The 8,088-nt window shown below is 42.8% G+C and overlaps 1 protein-coding gene across 3 annotated transcripts in view; it reads left to right on the top strand.

The window, feature by feature from the left end:
• The first annotated feature begins 714 nt into the window (after positions 1-714).
• The window catches only part of EYA2 (EYA transcriptional coactivator and phosphatase 2), a 326,053-nt gene continuing 318,679 nt past the window's right edge, over positions 715-8,088 (top strand). Inside the window, exon 1 of one of the 3 annotated variants that reach the window (XM_007526717.3) lies at positions 715-1,157. The gene's annotated coding sequence lies outside the window, so the exon portion shown is untranslated. Of the gene's footprint in view, positions 1,158-1,184; positions 1,337-8,088 lie in introns of those variants that run through there. The other 2 variants (XM_060185905.1, XM_060185898.1) reach the window with 2 other exon arrangements.

Below are 8,088 nucleotides of genomic sequence, written 5' to 3'. Positions count from 1 at the left end.
CAAAAGTGAAAAAATGGCCTCCAGGAGCAGTGGATTCGTGGTGCAGGCACCGAGCCCCAGCAATAGCCCTGGAGTCAAAAAAAAAAAAAAAACATTTTAGGGGAAATCGAAGAGGTGGTTTGTTGAGAGGATGAAATAATTGGAGAGTCCATATTTAAGAGGACTGTGGAGAATACTTTGGGTAAGCCAGTTCAGTTTTCTAGGACCTCAGTTTCTCTGTCTGTAAAATGGGGCTGAAGGAGAACCCTGAGTTATTACCAGAAATGTACACACTGTGCGTCGGTCAGTGAGGCTTCACTGCTCCAGGCCAACTTTTTCAGATAGAGGCAAAGATACAGAAAAAGACACCATAACACTGAGGCTTTCTTTAGGGGTGGGTTCAAAGCTGGGTAGTGCCCATGACAAAGCCAGTGCAATATCCAAGCACATTATCTTGCCTGCTGGCACCCTCTTCTTCTCAGAGAAGTCTCCCGATCACTTTAGCTAAAGTTACCCACCCTGAGCTGAATTCAGCACATTATTCCCCCCCACGTCCTTAAGAATTAAAATTTTCTGAAATTGTCTCTCCCTCCTTTACCTGCCTGTTTACGACCTTCCCTCAAAACTTGTCTCGAACTTGCGGACTCTCCCAGGCAGAGTAAGATGCTTTACTCTATGTTGCATGAATGACCAGGTGGATGAATGAATGAATTCACTGTCACTGTTGACGTCTCTCAAGCAGTGCCTGGTTTCAGAGGGAGGAGGTGTGGGGTGTCGGTGGGTGGGAGGAGGCTGGGCCCTCGCCTCCTCCAGGACCTACGAGAGCTAGCGCGCTCGCTGGGCTGCAAGCGCGGAGAACAGCGGCGGCGGCGGCTGCCTGCCCTGCCTCAAGTCCCGCGTCCAGCCGCCCGGGGTGCCGGCCCACAGAGCCCAGCGCCTCGCCTCCGCGCCCCCGAGTGCCCACGCCGCGGCGCGGGGACCCAAGCGGGGGCAAAGGGAGGGCCCGGCCGTGGGAGGGGAAGGGGCCGGTCCTCCCGCTCAGGCAGCGGCCGCGGCAGCCCAGGAGGCGGAGGCAGCGCGGTGGCTGAGGCAGCAACGTGCCCGCGGGTCATCCGGGTGACTCCAGACCCGCGCCCGCCGGCCCGCAACGCGCCGGGGCGCCCTCTCCATTGCGCGAGGTGAGTAGCGCCCGCGGCGGGATTCGCCGGGTCGGGGGTGACGCGCACCCCTTGCCACGCGCGCCGGTAGCCCAGCCAGGGCCGCCCTCCGCGGCTGTCTCGGCGCTCGGAGAGCACGGGCTGCACCGAGACGCTCAGGACTTCCTGGGCTTCTTACGGGAAGGGCGGCGGGAACTACGGTGAGGTACAGTCTCGGGAAAACCGGTCTCAGGCTCCGAGCTCAGTTTCCCGGTGCGCTCGGAGGCCAGGCTCCGAAGACTGGACTCTCCCGCGCGGGACAAGTGCACGGCGCGCAGGCTGCGTAGACGGCGCCTGGATCCCCCGTTCTGGGTTCGGTTTAGGGTTGGGCTGGTTCTCGACGAGGCCGCTCCCCCAGTCGGACCGGAGAGGTTCCAGGCGCCCGGAGACAAATCCATGCCCCCAGGCGCTGTTTATGGGGTAGTAGAGGAGGAAATTGCTGAAATCCTGGATGGGGCTGCAACGACCCGCTGAACCTTCTTTTTCTCGCCACATTTCTTTTTTCTTTTTCTTTTTTTTTCCTTCTTCCCCGTTTGCACTCGGCCTGCCCAGGTTCAGTTCTCTGGCTTTGTCCCGGGTTAGTGGTAGTCCTGGTGCTTATGGAAGGTGGAGTTGAAAGTTAACAAAACTACATCAAAAAGATGTTTAGAAAGAAGCAGGGAAGGGTTTTGTTGCAATGGGAGAAAGTAGAGATAGGAGGTTTTTTTATTTTTTATTTTTTTTTATTCCTGATCACGCAACTTAGAGGTTAGACGGCTTTGCTGGCGCTAACTCTTTAAATGTGTATCTCCTGCTTCCCCACCTCAGTAAATATTTTACAATAAGTTCAAGGATTATAGGGAAAGCTTTCCTGATAAAAAAATACTCGCATCACGATCTCCTCAGTGCGCATTTTCAGCTGTTGAACGTGAAGCGCTTTGGCAGCGCGAGGCTTCTGCTTCCCCAAGCCTAGACCAAGAATTGACAGCGCTCAGAACTCTGCTGGTTCCGCGCTCCTTCTAAAAAAGCAGTACTGGAGCTGCATTGTTACCGGTATCGTTTTATTTTCATCACGCCAATGCTACACACCTTTGGTTACTTTTTATCCCCCTTTAACCTTGGGAGGAGTAAATCACCCTACTAGAAGATACCTTTTAAATACGAGATGCGAATGAAATGAGTGAACATCGAGTTGGGAGTTTTTGGTGAGAGTAGAGGGGGCGGATAATGATTTGCAAACAGCAAGTAAAAATGTGAGTGCTGACTTGCATAGAGTTAGAGAGCTCCCTTCCAAAGGGAATTATAACCAGCAGACAATTGTTGCATTTCAAATCGAATCTATTAATTTCATGAGCCCATCTTGCTTAGGTGGAATTTCTTCTACTGAGAGGAGAAGAGGTTTAGTAACTACATTATCAGCTTATATCCCATTTGGGAAGTGAGAGGAAGAGAAAGAAGAAACAAGAAGTTTTTAAAACACACACACCACTGAAAAATCTTTCTGGGCAACTTTCCCCATTTTTCCTCTCCTTATCACTGTGAAACCCTTAAACTTTATACTTCTTTGTATTTAGACATTATCAGACTAGGGGATATTAAATAATTTGTCTAACAGATGAGGGTGGCTTCAATCATGCTTTTGATTAAGGATAAAATTATATTTGTATTTTTTTTTTTTAAAAAAAAACCTTCCTCACTTTGGAGGAAACTTCAAAGTTTGCTGTTTCAACCAGTGAAGCTAAATCTGACAGGGATCTGAACTTTTAAAAAATAATTTGTATGCCCCATATGTAGATAATAGCTGCCCTATTCTTCTATAGTTTTAGCTTGATAATAATATTGACTATTTTGTCTTACAAAGGTTGATGTTTTCCCTCTGTCTCGAAATAGTCCATTTAGTGTAGAGGCTGACTGTGTACATGAAAATATTCTATATGTGCATAGATCTCTCACCTACTGTTAAACAGCTAGAGGAAATAAAATTAAAGGATGAATACCCCAATACTTTGGGATTTTAGAAATGCAGATGTTTTAATAACTTAAATTTTAGATCTTCTTTTCATGTCTTTTGTACCATATTAAATGTGTCATAAAGAGATAGGATTTGTTGGATTGCTATAAGATTACTATTTGGAAAAAAAACAACACTCAAGACATGCTGTTTCAAATATGTGGTATTGCTTTTGCTTTAAATTGCATATAAGAGATTGCAAGCCTTGTTCCAGACGGGTAAATTGATAAAATGCTAACTGCTGTTGGAAGAACAGAAAAGTTCTCAGTAAAAATGTTCTGTGGTGTAGTTAAGTACATTTTGAATTAATTTGAGCAAGTTAGCAATACCCCAGCAGTTTGTGAAAAAGTATACACAGTCCAAGCACGTCCACTTTGAGAGATTTTTGGTTCCCCCATGATAAGATGACTCCTTTCCCACAAAGAAGAAACCGTTTCCTTATTTTTTTCAGTTACTTTTCCAAAGATAACTTGTGCTGGGCACAAGAGACCAGAATTATGCAGAAATTCAACTGTAACCAACTATGAAGGAGGATTCATTCTCGCTTTTTCCACCAGATGTTTTTTAGGTGTCCTCAGTTGGAATACCCAATTTGAAACTAATTAGGTCAGCAATAAACTCCTTGTATAATAAAATCACAGGCCGTTATGGTGCATAAGTGGGGTTCCTAGCAGTTCGTGACAGATGCTTCTCTCAGCAGAATCTGTAGCTGTCTAGAGAAAATGGAGGGAATAGAAAACTTTCATTTAGACCCTTACTACATATGCATGTATGGTGTATTGCTTCTCCGAGATCTAGGTGGGAGTTGTAACTGCCATACAGTTTTGTCTTTACCAGGAAGACTTCCTTAACATAAAAAATGTGTGTGTGTGTGTGTGTGTGTGTGTGTGTGTGTGTAAAATGTGTGTGTGTGTGAGTAAAATGTGTGTGGTGGTGTGTAAAAGCATACATATTAGGCAGCATCCACAGATCCAGAATGTTTTGTGTTTTCATGAGTGACTATCATACACACACACATACTCTCATGAAAACACAAAACACTCTGGAGTTGTGAATGTTGCCCAATATGTATGTTTTTTACTTCCCCCCTAAGCATCTTACATGTTAAAGGAGTCTTCCTGGTAAAGACAAAACTGTATGGCAGTTTTGTATAGCGTGTGTTTATGTGCCTGAATGTAGGCTAGGTAAGGTTTCCTCTCATATTGTTGGGTGGAAACATATCTGCTTCTTACTTAGACACAAAAAATGCTAGGCTGTATGATCTGACATGAATTCCATGGTAGAGAAGTGAACCTTCTCTCCACCCAGAGATTTTTTTCATATAAGGGGGATTTGACTATTATGTAGTTTTCCTTATCTGTGAGGTGTGTAGAGGTGAAGTAGCTGGTTATACAATTACCTCCAAAGACTGAGCTTTCTGACTACTAAGACTGGGTTTGGTAGGTGGGAGGAAACTTTGCTTCTAGTTAGTTGCTCTGAAAAAGGAGTTAGTGGATGCCATTCAAAAGGAAACTATTTACAGAGAATTAACTCCAGAGTTGAGAAAACACAGCCTGTTGATGGGAAAACATACCAAACACTAACATACACACTCCCCACCTTTCTTTGGTCCCCACCCCCCAATATCATAACTTTCTGAATGCCTCATCTTCCCTCCCTATCATTTGTCCCAAACACACAAAACCTAAAGAAAATTCTGGTAGGGAAACAATTAGCAGAGAACTCATCTGAGACAATGCTTCATTTTCTCTATTTGAAAGTCTTAACTGACCTACTGTTTAAACACTCTTCTAATCCCAGGATAAATCTCCTCCATCAGGTGGCAAATACTTGAAGTGACTGGCTCAGGCCCACTTGTCTCCTTGTAAACAAATCAGAAGCAGGAACTAGTTCTTCATTGTGTGTGATTTAAAATCAATTTCAAGGTATGGGAAATACCTCCCGGATATATTTAGGGAAGAAAAGATGAAGTCATGGGCTTTTTACATTTATTTTTGCTGCTTTTATGTTTTTGTTTCTGTTCACTTTCATCATATTGGTGCTTTTGTCATTTCTCTCCACTTCCAAATTATGCCATTGTATTTTATAATAATAATGAGAACAACTGCCGTTTATTAAGCACTTGCATACTAGGCCTGGAATCAATTCTTTACATGCAGTTTTTACGATGGACTCTCATCTTTGAGTTAGGTATCATCACCATTGTTGCCATTATTGTCATTGTCGTCGTAGTTTCAACATTGTTAACAAGGAACCTAAGGTTTTACATTAAATGACTCACAAGAAGCTATGGAGCCAGTGAAAACAGACTCTAAAGCCCCTATAGACTGTGCCTTACCCAGGTGCTATGAAAGCCTCGGCTCAGAGAATGTTTCTGTTTTCCTTTCCCCTGGAGAGAGACCCTAACCTTGGATGACTTTAAATATGCAGAACACAGTTATTTTCTGCCTCAACCCTGATGATTTTTTGCCTGTGCTGTTTTAAAATAGAAGAAAAATCATATCAAGTACTTGGAGAACACACATAGAAGCCTTTGTGAGACATGATATTTAGCAGATTATGGATGATTTTGTAAAGGAACATGTTTATTTACAAAGGCTGATTTGACTTGTTTCTTCGATACTAATGCTACATGTTCAATTCCTATAAAGAGTCAAATTCACTAGCAGTGGCATGGCCCAGAAATGTTATGGTAAGGCAGTCCAAGTCAAGTTTACCAGAAGGCGTCGGATGGCTATGGATGGTTTGTTGTTTGGAGGTTAAATTATAAACATTTGGAGAGTGAAGAATAATTTGGAACAGGTGGTTCCAAGAGTCAGGTAACTGAAACAATTTATCTTTGCCACTTTGAAAGTTAAGGGAGACTGTCTATTGCCTGAATCTGGGACGGAAGGGTAGAGGTTCAGTGGGGATGAGAAGGTATTAGAAAGCAGTGACTTCGTCTTTGTTGTCATCACTCCTCTGATGAAACTAGTTAGGGTGCAGATGTGCCTGCTTCTGATTTTTGGAAAAGTCTGCCTCTGCTCTCAGATGTAGCCAGACATTTGAAATGGGAACTAAGATAAACAGATAGCCAGGGAGACAGGTTTACTTCTTAACGGTTTTGAGAATGTGTTCGTGGCTCATGGTCTTTGCCCAATAATGCTGATTCAACATATCTTAAAATAAACAAAACACTTGAAAGAGACTAGAACCGATTTTTCTCATGTAATACAAATTGTTGAGTCAATGACATGGAAAATGTGTGTGATTTCAATGGTGTTGGGTTTTTCCCTGTATTTTTCTTATGAGCATCTAGTACAGTTCAGTTTTTAAAATCTGCATTCCCAGAGGTGATATAGGCATACTTAACCTATTAATGGTCATTTCAAGGAGAGTTGTCCACTCTCGGTGAATTTAACTAAAGGTGAAAAGTGATGAAGTCAACATTTTCCTCCCCAAAGAATGAGAAGTGTCAGACTACTGTATGAATATAAGCACCTTTCCTCATTATCAGTGGAATCTGTCAGTTCCTCTTTCTTTTCTGTTCATTTCCCAAGAATGGTCTTTCACAACTGAAAGTATAGTGAATTAGCCAAAAGACATTTTAATTTTGTAAAGAAAAGTCATGCCAGAGAGAGTCGAGTCTGTTTCAGCCATTATTGTTTCTGTAATGTGCATACTTTGGGTTTCATGGTAAGATGTGGATTTGCCAAGAAAGAAAATTACAGCGCGAAACTATGCTAAAAACATATACACTTCTGTTTAAGCAATGGGAATAACACAGAAAAATTCCACATGGTAATTGCTTTAATGTGAGTTTTAAATATCATTGTTTGACTAATGTCAAAAAAGTCCCTCTTAGCTAATTCTCACATATGCCGTTACCAAACATCTCACCTTAAAATTGGGACATGTTGATCCTAACTTTAGTGATTTTTGAGGCTTTCAGAGATATCCTACGCCCTGATGAAAGCATTCCAAAATTCTAGATTGTGCATGCCACTATTTTTTAGTTACTTAGATAATCGATTTTTATTTCTTGACCCAAAATAAGAAAACACAGGGAATTCTCAAAACTTTTTACAGGCTGCTATTATGATTTAAAAAAAAAAAAAGCCAAACCAACATGTATTAGGTCATGAGCTTGAAGAGCATAAGTAAGCCCTATGAAGGTCACCAAAACAGGGTGAAAACCGCTAGCTCTCCTTACCTTTGCCAAATCAGAATTCCTGCCTCTTAGAAATGTTTGGTTAAAGTGGACACAGAAAGGGGCTGTTTGAGCCCAGGACTGAAAGATCTTGATTTGTTTTGGGTTCAGACGATTTTTGAAGATGTTCTTGGGGTAAAATGAGATGAGAGAGCTGGAGTTCCCCTTCCCTTTTGATCACTGTCTCTTGCTGATCCAGAGAAAAAAAAGCAGGTTCTGGGGCCACTCCTTATGGCAAAGCAGATGTTTCATTTCTAGTATTTGGACATGTGAAATCCATAAATGTCTTGTGTTCCTTCTAGTCCATTTCATCTCCCATCTCTTTCCTGGAGTAGCATTGTGATATTTTTTATACACATTCCCATGCATATTTTAGTTCTTGTGAATGTGTTTGTATTTTTTAGCATTTGGGGGTGTAATTTTTTTTTTAGATAGGACAGAGAGAAATGGATAGAGTTAGGGTAGACAGAGAGGGGGAGAGAAAGATAAGACACCTACAGACCTGCTTCACTGCTTGTGAAGCAGCCCCCCTGCAGGTGGGGAGCCCGGGCTTGAACCAGGATCCTTATACCGGTTCTTGAGCTTTGCGCCATGTGCACTTAACCCGCTGCGCTACAGCCTGACCCTGGAGGGTGTAATGTATACATATGAACCTTTACAGCTTATTTAAGAAGTAGGAGATATTAGATCAGTGGAGATGGACTCTGAGGCCTCACATATGCAAGTCCTATGCT

The sequence above is a fragment of the Erinaceus europaeus genome, chromosome 1 (assembly GCF_950295315.1).
Source record: "Erinaceus europaeus chromosome 1, mEriEur2.1, whole genome shotgun sequence".
NCBI classification, from domain to species: domain Eukaryota; kingdom Metazoa; phylum Chordata; class Mammalia; order Eulipotyphla; family Erinaceidae; genus Erinaceus; species Erinaceus europaeus.
This window is presented reverse-complemented; position numbering and strand designations above follow the sequence as displayed.